The 12,936-nt window shown below is 31.9% G+C and overlaps 1 long non-coding RNA gene across 1 annotated transcript; it reads right to left on the bottom strand.

Annotated features, from left to right (window-relative positions):
• Positions 1-906: 906 nt before the first annotated feature.
• On the bottom strand, positions 907-3,151 carry LOC143190990 (uncharacterized). The gene is made up of 4 exons (XR_013004371.1): positions 2,893-3,151; positions 2,523-2,687; positions 2,004-2,449; positions 907-1,947 (listed from the first exon to the last, which is right to left on the bottom strand). It is a non-coding gene; the product is annotated as an uncharacterized LOC143190990 (long non-coding RNA).
• Between the last annotated feature and the right edge of the window lie 9,785 nt (positions 3,152-12,936).

Raw genomic sequence — 12,936 nt, 5'->3', positions numbered from 1 at the left:
GATTTTGATAGCCTTCTCCTAATTACCCCAGCTCCTATCCTTATCCCTTTTCATCGAAACTTGACGTAGTTGACGACATCTTTCTCATTTTTGACTTGCCTACACAATATGCATTGCAATATAGATTATTCAAAATGCTATTTTAATAGTCCTGCGAGGCGTATATTTTGTATTAAGTTATTCTTTATGTTTATAGCTGACACTGTTATTTTGAAAGTAGCAAGCGACATACTGAGAGTATAATGCAAAGTCTTTTGGTTCATATTTCCTAAACAAAACCGTCAAATAATTAGTCAGCGACCTTCAGCTTTTTAAGAACTCGGATCACCGCGTGCATTTACTTTGTATTTTCATATGTTTTTTTTCCTTTAATTACAATTATGTTTGGTTTACGACTGTTTATTATTGAAATCCAACGATATATAAGTTAAATATTTCCAAGTTATAAAACCGAAGTCATTGAGCCTTAAAATTTGCAATTGTATTATATTATTGAATATTTTTTTAGTAATAAGACCTGTCGCTTAATAAGCGCTCGAAACCACGAACCTCAACCAACAATTACTCTCAGTCAACACCCAAATCATTAATGAAGAGAAAGCCGAGTGGAGAGAGACCTCTACGGAAATAATTTCACAATGCATCCGGTTTTATCCACCCTGATTACTCTCGCAACTGGTATGATTATTCAGGGTCAGATATTAGATTCTTTCTTATAAAAATATGCAGACATCTATACCTGGGGTGGTAATCAAGCGTTTACTAATATCACCAGTATGCAATATAACAACTTGCAAAAACCGCCATAACATAACATCATTCATTTAAATATTAAACCCCTTTACTCCACAAAAATCCCTCCCATGAGGAAAATTAAGTTGTAAAAAACTGAGAAATAGTAAGTTGCTGATAGCTATATCTTGCTGATATATTAACTGATGTTACATAAGTAATATTGTTAATGTTATTTATGCTAATATTAGATTTTCTTTTAATTTTATTAAAATCGCACTTGTTTTATACTTTCAATGTGTCAGATAATTTAATTTATATAGTCTTGTATATTTTTAATTGATTATGATAATTTTGCAAGGATAAATGATATTTTACATAAAAATAATTTCTATATTGTATAGGAGCAAATTATTCAGGTTATGTAACTTAATGCATTAACAAAAGTTTTATAACGTTGTGGTGACCGTAAGCTTTAATAACGATATTTTCAGAAGAATTTTTAGAAACAGACAAAGAAAGGCTTGGAGAACGAATAATGTTCGAAGACAAAAAATTGCTAAAATGGTTACCACACGAATTGACTGAAAATGTCTTTTCGAACAGTTTCAAGATCGCGATTTCATTTCCTGACAGTCAAAAATTAAGAGTCTTCTTTAGTAAGTATTATGCGTTCTTAACAAAAAGTTATTCATTTCAAAAGGCTGGAATTATGAGACGATTTTTTTTTCATCACAACAATGTTCTTTGTCGTCTAATATTGATGATTTAACTTCGTCAGACTTTGGAATATCTACTCCGTACACTTAAAGAAATGCGCTGATGGTTTATAGCGTTGAATATTATTCATTGAAGATATTAAAATGGAACTGTTGAGGATCAAAACCATTACAGTTACGAAATTCAAGAACTGTTTTACATAAATACATTGTGCTCAATGCAAATAACTTTGTCATATTGGTCTAAAACATACATAACAATAAATGTTTTCAAGAAACACTGTGCATACATTATTCGGTCCAAGTTTTGTGAACTTCTCCACTCTTATCCTGGCCGCAAGCACATATACCGATGCCTCCAAACTTCACAGCGGACTTGGCAGTGCATTTGTGGTGGACAACCGGACATTCCGTTTCAAGCTTTCTGAACATCTCAACACAAACCTTCAAAGAATGGCTAATCCTGACCGACTCCCAAAATGCTCTCGATTATTTCCTGGAACAGAAGTTCAATCATCCCCTGGTAACCAACTCACTATCAATTATCCGTACCCTCTATCTGAACAGGATCAGGATAAGTTTACTGTGGATCCCTTCTCACGTAGGTATACCGGGAAATGAGCGCGAGAATGGTACGGTTAAACCGGCAGCCTCATCTCCCCTCCCCATCACGAATGTTTGTGTCCAAACAGACCTTATACAATTCGTATCTTGTTTTACAACTAGCGAGGTATAACGTCGTTGGGCCAAGGAGGCCAACCAAAACAGGCTGTTTGAGGTTAAAGCTGATTCTTTCTTCTCTTTTCGCGTTCTTCTCGCACGGTCATTTGATGACTTCGAGCCCGCCTGCTCACTGTGAGTTTTGTCAACGTGGCCCTATTTCAGTCTACCACATATTGAACGACTGTCCACGGCTCACTCAGATTAGAACTAAGTTTGGGCTGCAAAATTTTAAAAATGCGTTTACAGGAGAATATTCCGACAAACTCCTCGGATTTCTACGAGAGACTGATTTTCTCCATAGAATCTAGCCTATGCTAAGTTTAGAGTTACTGATTAAATAACAATTACCACTTCGGTATGGGTGCTGATGTATGCTGTCTGGATGGAGCCTCTACTTCGTTATGGTCATGTTTATAGTCCTGTGTTTATTTTAAAATTTTGAGAGTTTAGTAACAAACACTAGGGTAGTTACCACGACATTATGTTGTATACTTGTTCATGTAGTAGTTTGTACTCTTTTATTTTAGTCGTCTCTCTATTGTGAATAAAGAGGTGTTTACAAGAAGACAAGCTTATTTTATTACAGTATATACATTATTTATTCTTTTAACCCCCTGTTTGTGTTATTAATTTTATGTATTTATTAATTTATTATTTTATATATACACTTTATGTCTGTCCCCGTCCCCTTTAGACAATAACCGTACTATTGTATAGCCGCGAAATGACGATACCCGTCAAAGCAACAAAAAAAAGTTTTTAATAAGGTAAAATATAGAACAAAATGTCATTAAAGTCTTGTAATAATACATGTTATTCTTTAGCTTACCTATAATAGATATAATTTTGTACTGAATCCAATTCATGCTATTAACAAGAATGAACAAAAAAAAAAAAAAAAAACTCCCCCACTGACCACTCGAAACGCTGAATTAATACGTAAACGAAATGTAAAACCTGGCCTCGCGCTCAAGTTTATGCTGCCTCGACCTTGTCCGTACAAATTTAAGGTCGATTCGGAAAAAAAATAAGCGTAGATGCCAACAAATTTCCTGTACAACACGTATGAACTGTCGGAGGCGTGACGTTGCGGTTGGAAATAGACCAATGCGCGAAACAAATAACCCATTCGCGAAAAAAACACAAGATGTCGACTTTTTTTGGAAGCCCGTCTCTGGGGTAAATTATATAAAATGCGTACGCATTCGGTGCGTACACTTTCATTCAGTGGTTAGAGACATGAGCGTGTAGGACTCCTATTGAACTATGTCAGCTGTTGTACGTTATAAAAATATTATATGTTATAAAATACCTGCTATAAAAATACATAAATAACCATTATATTAAAAAACCTTAATATGATTTTCAGATTATACCAGTTTGAACATTATATTTTAAAGAAAAACGATTTTTATGGGTTACACTGTTTTGTTTTGTCCTTAAATGTTAAGATTTATACTAAATTGGTCCACTGAAATCATCTGGTTAAATTACTAAGGTTTGAACGACCCCTACTATTGTCAAAAAAATAGTAAGATGTAAAAATTGTGGTTCTTCATTATGAATTCCTTGTGCCAAGGTTTATCTATTTGATATGTCAATTATTAATCCCAAATAAGTGATGCATAGTTATGTGAAAATTTTCGTCTTAACCACCTTTACTTTTAGAATTCAAACGGCCAAATGGCATTGATCCTTTAGGCAACCCACAATTTTCTTTGACACGTAAGAAATACTACAGAGGGCACCCTATCCAAGCTGAAACAGGCTAGTGATGATGTATCGTTTTCCCTAGACAAACTGCCGTCAAAATACTTTATTTTATTTATACTATATTATGCAAGTTTCGTAAATTTGCTGTTCATAATTAGCTTAATACTATTTGGCGAATAATAAATTATATTTATTGATTAATAACTTGAACCATTATGAAATTGTAACTTCAGTGATTACAGAGTCGACAAGGATTATAAGATACATACTAACGTCATTACATTAACAGCATATAACAATGTTAATCAATGACAAGTAGTAATCATCAACATATAATCTACCAACTGGAAAATAACCGACGTTAATATTAGTTCTAATGGTTTTTTCAAATCTGGTTACTGGCGAAATTGAGTTAACCATTCGTTCAAAATCAGTTCTTTTTGTCAGATATTACACCCTTCACTTAAGACAAATCCTAAACGTCCACGACCGATCAGGATTGACAAAAAAGTTTTGACAGATACTATTCTTTGTACCACCACAGCGACCGAAAATAATTATTGATTGTAATTGATGTGTTATAACCAAACAATAAAATGTGCCGTTATGCAATGAATGGTCAATGAGTTTAGCTCCTCCGAGCATCCCTTGTTTCAACCAATACCGCATAAATTATATAAGCAGTGCTTGTGTGATTTTCCCAATGTTGCCACAAATATGTGGCTATGGAGACATGATAGTCCTCCTACTGCTGCGATAGTCGCGGGTTCGAAACCGCCAGAGCATGGATGTGCTTTATGTTTGTAATTATAATTGTATATGTCTATAGCCAACAGTATAAAATACGACAATAACGAATACGAATAACCATCTCAGTAATGTCAGTAATCAGGCTGCCTAAGACTCGATGTATTTTGGAATGGTCTCAAATTGGTCAGATGAGTTGGCAGGCCGTCATTCGGAACTCACATTAAGCACTAGTTACAGACCATATAAACCCTGGTTGGTTGTAGTTACTTGCATTGATAGACAAGCAAGGCGAGGATTAATACATCAGTATATATTTCCCACATTTAAATAAAATTAGACTACTTAAGCTAAGATTAAGAATACATACACCTATATACTAAATATGTTAAGTTCGTGTGGTTTGGTTCGCTTCAACCGTCTGATTTTCTGCGTTTTGTCCAGTAGCCGTATTTATTCCTCGTTGACTTGATTTAGCAACCGTATTTCATGTTTTAAAGTAAAATATTGGATCACTTCAGATATCCATGTGGTATTTCGAGGTCATAGTGCTTCGTTCGGTTATGTAGCGATAAACATCGGTAATTAATTGCAGTAAATTGTTTTAACTGCGTTTTAGCTGCATATTTTAGGTCAAGTTGAGAGTATCTTCCGACTAACCAATACATTTACTTGACTTTGAGTCTAATCTGCTTTGTTTTTTGTCTAACATGATGTTTCGAATTTAACCTACCATCGAAATGTATGCCTAGATATTTAGCTACACAATCTTTGTAATTGACATGGTGTCCGTATTCATTACATAATGCACATGTTGCTACACTATTTCGTTGTTTTCTGCATTGCTTTGTGTGCTGTTTACCATAACACATCTATGTTCCTTATTGCAGAAAATTTTAGTATGCCCAAGCTGTTGGCAGTTTGTGTATTGCAAATCTGATTATTTTTGAACAATTCTAATCTCCGTGGTTATTCATAAGATAATGACCACACCATTCAGTTCAATGAGAACCTTTCAGATGGTTTTGAGATTTACAAACAATAAAATAATTTCAACCAAGACAAAGAGTATTAGACTCTACTGGCACATTATTATTTTGATTTTGTAATGTTTCAATAATCCATGAAAAAGCAAGGCCTTTGCTCATACAAGATTACCTGAACAGGCAAGCCGAACGATTGGAAAACGTCGATTAGTTTTAGTCCTTAGGCTACAATCCGAAAGCCAATAGTCTATATACTTTTGAATACATTGTACATTTACTTTTCCTAGTCTGTTGAATTGGTTATCGTAAGTCCATACTACCTTTTCAAAGAATCCGTTTGTTATCTATTTGTTAGGTGTATGACTTAACAAGACCTCAGCAAATTTTTTTTCAAAGAGCTATTCCAGGTCTATGCATCAAAAAGAAATAATTAAAAAGTTATCACAAAAAATACTGTAAACTACTATAAAATTTTGGAAATATCCTACTACAAGGAATATTGCCAAAATTAGATTCAGTAGTTTTTTGTATAAAATAAATTTGCTGAAATTTTTCAAATCCTAAATTAGCCGTATAATGAATATTTGAAACCCTTATTAATTGTTTATTTATAGTTTTACTGGACTTATAAAACTTTAAGTCTATATAGAGATAGATTATATTACTATTTTATTGCTTACAATTAATTAAACCATTTAAGGAAAAACAGAAATTAAATAATAATAAAACAGAATATAAAAACATTGTTCTTTATTTATATATAACAACCAAATTAACATTTTTATTTTCTAATGTCCTGATCAGTTCTCTGGTGTTTCGTCACCTTAGCTTTAAGTTTTCAGCAAAAATGGATAATAACAGGTATCTTATTTACCAAAGCTTTTGTCGGCACAATCGGGTGCTGAAACCTAGCAGCCACGCAAAGCTTAATTATCGTATACAGATATAAATATATCACATTATGAATAGATCCATTACATCAGTTTTATTTTTTATTTTATGATGATATATTATTTGCGGTATATTAGTTTACAGACATGCTCATTGATGTATAAATAAAAAATATTACTACTCCTCCTTTAATTGTCATCATTTTTATTTTCAATATTTAATATAATTTAAATTGTGGATATGGTAGGATCAGCAAGGTGTAGTGTACTACGAGCTGCTAAATCTGAATTAGTGCAGATGTCTACCGACGATAATTGCAGAAATTAAGCGACATATTGTTGCAAAAAATGCCGCCAACAGCAAGTAATAGACAGGATGTTATCTTCTTACATAACAATACTCGGCCACACATTGTAAAAATTGGACACACTTGCAGCTAAATGAAATCTGCCAGACCCAGTGTACTTACCAGACGTAGCATTTCTTGATTGTCTCTTGTTAGTCAGATTGATGCAGCGTGTGTCGGTTTCAAAATACTGAAGAGAAAAATGATCAGAATACATACAAGCAGTTAATAAATGAGTTTCTGACAACATTTATTTTGGTCTATTTTTAATTTTGTTTCTGAAAAAACTGTGCTGGGAATTTACTAATTTTTTTATAAATGTATATAAATAAATGCTCCAAAGTCTCATCAAAGATCTATTAATAATTTTCAGATATGTGAACGCCACTGGAATGATTCAACATAAAAAAATTAGGTTGAAGCCCAAAGTAAATTGTATTTTAAGGATTTTGAAATATTACTTTAGCGATAGAAAACGATGTAATTTTTTAAACCTACTAATTATGGTAGATGATAAATCAAAGCAAAAAAATCATGTTTTAATACCAGCGTTCCAAAAAATCGACTACAAAGAAGAATAGTTATAACTTCTACAACTAAAGCAAACCATTTACGAAGAAAGCTCAAAAGGACAGATTAGGTAACCAGACATGAAACATTAATTCCATATCATAATCGTACTTGATCTAATGTTATGGAAACAGTTAAAAATCATTCAGAAAATAATGGATTAGAAGCTCTATTCCAACCACCTTATAATCCAGACCTAGTCTGACTACCACCTGTTTGAGACGCTCTAAATATTCTTCTAACATACACTTAACTTTATTTACGATTATTAAATATTAGAATATTAGTGTCAACTAATTTATATATTTATTTAGAGGTATAGCAAGTTTCTAATACTTTTGTATCACTTCCAGTTAATTTATTATGTTTAATATAATCTAGTTTTCTACAGATCCATTATTAGAAAAATTCTCATTTACCTATTCTGAAAGACAACATTATTAGTATCAGAAAAAAGGAGTTAGTACAACAGTTTAAGTACGTAATTGCATTTTGTGACCTGGAAGAAGGACAAAAATGTAACTCAACATAAAGCTTAAGAGAGCTTATGATCTTATGAGATCTTAAAAAATATATACTAAGGTCAACTAGTGTTTTCGTAAGAATAGTCCAAAAGGAATTTTCAAACATCAATCAACACTAGCTGAGGAATACCACCGAGAAGACTAATGTAATCTGATCACGTTTACTGACTTCACTTTATTATAGTATTGATATATAGCACAAGAACTGACAGGTAGTCTTTGGCAACACCGAGCATTCGGGCAAAATTGTTACTTTAAATTCATACATTTTAACAACCTACAATACTAAAAATTATTATCTATTATAATTATTTTTGTAAAATTAATTTAATAATTTTTTCAAAAATAATTAATCAAAAACTATAATCGAATTAAACCATAATAGGATTTAAATTCCATTGACATACTTTTATAACGATATTTTGACGGATTTAAGAAGAATAATTTATAGCCTATGTTATATAGTTTATAACAGGTCAATTGAAAAGTCTCTGGCCTACCATAGAAAAAAATATATTTTGGCAAAATTAGATTTTTTTATTCAACATAATTCCCTTCGAGATTGATACACTGATTATAGCGACCTTCCATCTTTTCGATACCATTTTTTCAGTACGATTTGTCCTTTGCTTCAAGATAGGCCTCAGTTTCGGCTTTCACCTCTTCATTAGACGAAAATTTCTTCACAGCGAGCATTCTTTTGAGATCTGAGAATAAGAAATAGTCGCTGGGGGCCAGATCTGGAGAATACGGTGGATTAGGAAGCAATTCGAAGACCAATTCATGGATTTTTGCCATCGTTTTCACTGACTTGTGACATGGTGCATTGTCTTGGTGAAGCAGTACTTTATTTATCTTCAAATGCGGCCGTTTTTCGGCGATTTCGTCTTTCAAACGGTCTAATAACGCTATGTAATAGTCGCTGTTTATGGTCCTTCCTTTTTCAAGGTAGTTAATGAAAATTATTCCGTGCGCATCCCAAAATACAGACGCCATAACCTTACAGTCAACTGTTGTGTTTTCCCACGCTTTGGAGCGGGTTCATTGTGTGCAGTCCACTTGGATAACTGTCGATTGGACTTCAGAGTGAAATGATGGAACCATGTTTGACCCATTGTCACCTATCAACGCAAAAACTCGGGGTTTATTGCGCTTGATCATTTTCAAACACTGCTCCGAATCATCAACTCGTCGTTGTTTTTGGTCAAAAGTGAGCTCGTGTGGCACCCACTTTGCATAGAGCTTTCTCATATCCAAATATTCGTGAATGGTATGATGTACGCGTTCAGTTGATATCTTTAAAGTATCTGCTATTTCATTCAATTTCAATTTACGGTCCGTCTTTGGCGATTCGGTGGGGCAGTGTTCAGAAACTTGGCATCAAGCCAAGTTTTTGCTTCAACTGTATTTTTTCCTTTCAAAAAACAATATTTTTTCAACACGCAAAATTCCTTTTTATTCTTTTTTTCCCAAGAACAAAAGTTCCTTCACTCAAAATGCTATAATTCACAAACTAATAATCCGAGAACTGTCGAATTTATACACGCATCTTTTGAGAGTTAGAGACCTGGTTATAAAATAAATTATCAACGATGCTAAAATCTGAAAAATTCATCCACATCCACCATTTTCACCAGTTCTGAGTACAGATCCTGAGCAGAGACAGTTATTATACATATGCAAATAATTGCAAGCTTATAACAAAAAAACTAAAATATATTTATATTCAATATTATAATATACAAATAACTTTCAAGGAACGTAATTTTAAAGGATTTGTATAACATCATTGTGATGTTTTTTTCATAAATGGCTTATCAATATTTTGAACAAGGTGACAAGATAAAAATAATCTTATATTAAGTTTACAAAATTATCATATATGGCCTCTGTCAAGGCTGCATAATTTTGCCAATGAAAGCTTATCACACAAAAAATTATCAAATATATAATCAAATCTAGTTACTTGACGATAAGAAATATATAAAGAACGAATGCTCACATAATGAGTAATCTCACTGAGGGGAATATGTATTTATGTAATTAGCATAGTTGCAATGTCGTTAATATCAGAAATACATTTATTTCATTATGAAATAGATTGGAGGAAATAAATAAAATATTGAGAATTATATTCAGAAATACAATTCACATATTTACGAACAGTTACAACATTTTAAAATAAATCATATCATCAATAACCATTTTCCTTTCAATCCAAATCAAACCAAACCAAAATACATTTTATTTGGAGTTTCCGATTTCCGATTATTTATTATGCGGGCTTATTACAAATCGTTTCCGTATTAGTAATAAGCCTGCTTATTACTGAACATATGTAATACACGCTTAGTACAGCACTGAATATTCAAAAAAATCATTGAGGTTTAACGTGATGTGTTACATTGGAGGGATTTCGTTTGAAAAACACATATAGTTTGTGAGTTCATGGCACCGCAGTTCAAAATGTAAAGCCACCAAAAGCTTACTGATGTTGCCATAAACTAGTCTAGTCTATTGAAACTTAGACAGAACCTTGCAATTCAGAGAATACAAACACTTGGGACACAAAAGTTAATTATTCCATATAGAGTGACCATATAAATTTGTGTAAAAATTACTGTTGGGAAATATCGACTAAAATCGACTGTTTAGTAATTGACTACTTTTTACTATTCGCTGTTTCAGTCGCTATTTTTAGTTCGACAGATTTTATTGTTTTATTTATTTTATTACTGATTTACTTAATTACTGATTATTAACGTTCTGGCTTTGTCGTCCTAATCGCGACCTTGACAAAAATGTACCCAATCTATGCTTACATAAATTTATATATAGTTTGCTTGTAAATAACAATATATTGTATATTAATATAGCAGCATTTTGGAACGATGTTTTCGAGATTGGAAGAATTGGACTACTGACAATGTTTCAAAATTAAAGGTTTGGTCCAATTATTTTGATTAAGTACTACATGAATTGAAGCTGAGAAATGTTGAAAAGCGAGTTTATATATCTAAGATGCTACATTAACGCCGAAAAAGGAAGTCGCTTTAGCATGGTATTGTTATTGATCATAAAATATGGATGCAACAGAATAATAATAAACGAGAAAAGTTGTACATCTGAAGATAATCGATCGTGATAATGTTCAACTTAGTAGTTATCTATCTAGCTCTTCTGACTAGCACTTGCTTATATCAAAACCAAATTTTCAACAAAAAATATTGATTAGTTAAGAGCATTAGATAGATACTTGAATAATCAGAAATATACAAGGACTACACAACAATAACTGATTTTTAAATATTATGTACCTTCAAATTCAGGAACTCGTCACCCAAATATGGCACATAGCCTTCTGATGCCGTTATAAAATACTACCAACACGAAGATATTTAATACTTGAAGTAATATCTAATAACTCTGTTTGATCGAAAAAATTAAACAATCAGGTATTTGAAGCTTAATCCAAATGGGACCATCAAGAGAATTCACTATCGATTACATGTAATACTTTTAAGCTAAATAAAGGACGAAACAGTCAAGAACAGCCAGTTAAAAAACAATATTGTTATACATGACAAAATGACAACAATATCATTTTAGAACAAAACCTAATGCTCTGCATGTGAATTCTTAATATCACATGATGATATATGGTCTGGTTACTTAGCATAATGCAGAAAAATGTAATATAATAGTGACTAACGTAGTTATACTAATTACGTTAATGTCAGTGACAGAAGTGTTCATTTTCTTTTCATACCTTGTGCATTTGTTATGCTTCATCCTAGATAAATAGTGTATCATTGCTCCCAAATATTACTGATATTATCTGTCATTGGAATTGTCAATCATTGGTTGCTTGAAATTTGGTTGCTCAGGCATCTTTTCGTGTTGGTCAACTGATGCTAGATGTCGAAATCTCACACGTTTAAATTAGTTTTATTTATTATTTATTTGCTAGTAGGAGTTATTTTCTTTATCTGTAAGAATCTGTTTTCTTTGGTAAGGATATTGAATTGTTTGATTTTGTTTTATTTAGATATGATATATATTTAATTCAAGTATTTAAGTTTATTTTTAGGAATAACGAATTTTATTTTACACAACTTGTTACAACATTGGTTTGAATTCACAAAGAAAAGTAAGTACACCTTATAATCCTTAAATATTTAAACTTATATTTCAACTTTTCACTCAAACTAATATGTATAGTAACAATTTAATGTCCACGAAATGTTTTAATTCAAGATAGTGTAAAATACAAAATAATCCTTGCTCATTTTCCCATATGATTCGATGTAGAAATTTGTGTTAACGGTTCTGTTTGATCATCCCATAAATACGAGCGAGGTTAAATCGATAAAGCTAATCTTTAAATTTGCAAAAATAACTGCCTCGCATGGCCTCTAACAAGGTTGCAAAAATTTGTTGATTGATATATTTATCAATTGAAAAAATTTAATGTTTATTTTAAACTGTTCTTTAAAATTGGGTGCTTAAAAATTTCCTCTTTCCTATGATAGGTTAACCTATTATATTTTGTTTAGGGCGGGCCTTCTTATATATATATATATATATATATATATATATATATATATATATATATATATATATATATATATATATATATATATATATGTATATAGTGGTATATACTGGTTACTGGTGTGACGGGGATCATTTTACTGGATTTACTTTATTGGACTACTATTTTATTGGGCCAATTATAATATTTTGAAAAATTTTGCAGACGTTTGATAAACGGAGAACATTTGCAGGCTCTTTCGGTTATATGTTTGAATTCTGCTAACAGCATTCTATCTCTTTTTAAATAGAATAAATTGAAAAGGAAAATATTGTCTGGCTGTAGAACTAATTTACAACTTTTGACAGGCACATATTGGTCACGTGTGTCATTACTGTTTTGAATTTACTATAACTTCAATTCGTCTTTGGTGGCTTTACACACTGAATTG

This window comes from Rhynchophorus ferrugineus, unplaced genomic scaffold (assembly GCF_030347505.1).
Source record: "Rhynchophorus ferrugineus isolate W39M unplaced genomic scaffold, kcgeb_rfMv2 rfM2, whole genome shotgun sequence".
Lineage (NCBI taxonomy): Eukaryota > Metazoa > Arthropoda > Insecta > Coleoptera > Curculionidae > Rhynchophorus > Rhynchophorus ferrugineus.
The sequence above is the reverse complement of the archived record's forward strand: the minus strand, read 5'-3'. Positions and strand labels throughout refer to the sequence as shown.